General features: G+C 58.5%; 1 protein-coding gene across 1 annotated transcript in view; it reads left to right on the top strand.

Annotated features, from left to right (window-relative positions):
- The first annotated feature begins 591 nt into the window (after positions 1-591).
- Positions 592-1,324, top strand: part of NTN4 (netrin 4) — a 132,534-nt gene continuing 131,801 nt past the window's right edge. Inside the window, exon 1 of the mRNA XM_004381237.2 lies at positions 592-743. The gene's annotated coding sequence lies outside the window, so the exon portion shown is untranslated. The remainder of the gene's footprint in view (positions 744-1,324) is intronic.

Genomic DNA, 1,324 nt, shown 5'->3' with positions numbered 1-1,324 from the left:
AGGCACAAAATGAACTCTGCAATTAAAAAAAAAATGCTTTCTACTCAACTTTTGCCAATGTCCCTGATGTGTACACAGAGTTTTATTTTCACTTAACCTGCAAAAGTCCCAGACTCAACTGCTGTTTATTCTCGTTCCATAAGCACCAGCCATTAGCAATCCCTATCCTCAATTAGCTGCTTGTGGTTGCTACTAAATTGTTACGTGTAACTTATTTTCTAACATTATTGTTTCACAGCACAACATACTCTGTTGAGTGAGAGTACTGGGAAGGGCCAAGTTGGTTCTCTTTGTCAGGTCTCTCCCTGCCTCTACACAGAGATGTTCCTCAACTGCCCACTAGCTAATCCTGTGACCCACCCCACCCCCGCCCCATCCCTTTTTTTTAGCACCTTGAGTTTGAATTAGGGACCACCTTTTACACCAAATTAGGTACATCCTACAATAGAGCAGGCAGTGATTGTTCAGCCAAGACGCCCTCCAAAAAGGCGGCGGCGAATCACAGAACGCCCCTTAGCAGTTAGTGCGCTCTCAGTGCCCCGTGACTTCGTGCTAGGTTGGCGGTTCTATCCCTGGGTGGTAGGACTCTCGGAGAAGGGGTGGCGGGAGGAAGAAGGAGGGTTTGCTTTGCTGAGGGGTGTAGGAAGTAGGCGCTAGCCTGTTTTGTCGTTTTTTAAGCCCCTTGGCATGCCCTGACCTGATCAAGAGGGAGTCAACTGCACTCAGGAATGTTCCGGGAGAAGGTGGGAGATCCCTTCCCAGAGGAGGCCTGTGGGTGCTGGAGGGCACCAGGGGGGGTCACGCAGGGAGATACAGAACAAGAGCCGGGAGGGGCGCGAGGGAAACTGGGGGCCAAGGTGACCGGCGGACGCCGGGGCTGAGAAGGGCGAGACCAGAGGGCAGGGAGCAGCAGGGGCGCCCGGTGGGGGCACCGGGACCCCTCTCCAGGCGGCGGCAGCGACAGAGCGACTGGGCCGCGCGGGCTCCACCGCCCGGGCTGTCAAGCGCGGGGGGCGGGAGGGAGGAAGGGGTGGAGGTGCGAGAGGGAGGAGGGCTGGCATCGGAGCGCCGCGGTGTCGGTGCAATAAAAATGCATCCCATGGAACTGCCCGTGGAGACGGACGGGACCGAGACGCAGCCGCAAGAGGAGGTGGTAAAAGCTGAGGAGGACGCCCAGGAGGCGGCGGCGGCGGCGGCGGCCGGGAAGTGAAAGGTCTCGCAAAGTTCAGTCGTTGCTGTGGGCGCCGAGCCCTGGGCGAGTGGCAGAGCAGCCCGCAGGGTCCCTCCGCGGGCCAGCGCGGCCAGGCGGGCTATGGTCGCGGGG

The sequence above is a fragment of the Trichechus manatus genome, unplaced genomic scaffold (genome assembly GCF_000243295.1).
Source record: "Trichechus manatus latirostris isolate Lorelei unplaced genomic scaffold, TriManLat1.0 scaffold00081, whole genome shotgun sequence".
Taxonomy (NCBI): domain Eukaryota; kingdom Metazoa; phylum Chordata; class Mammalia; order Sirenia; family Trichechidae; genus Trichechus; species Trichechus manatus.
The sequence above is the reverse complement of the archived record's forward strand: the minus strand, read 5'-3'. Positions and strand labels throughout refer to the sequence as shown.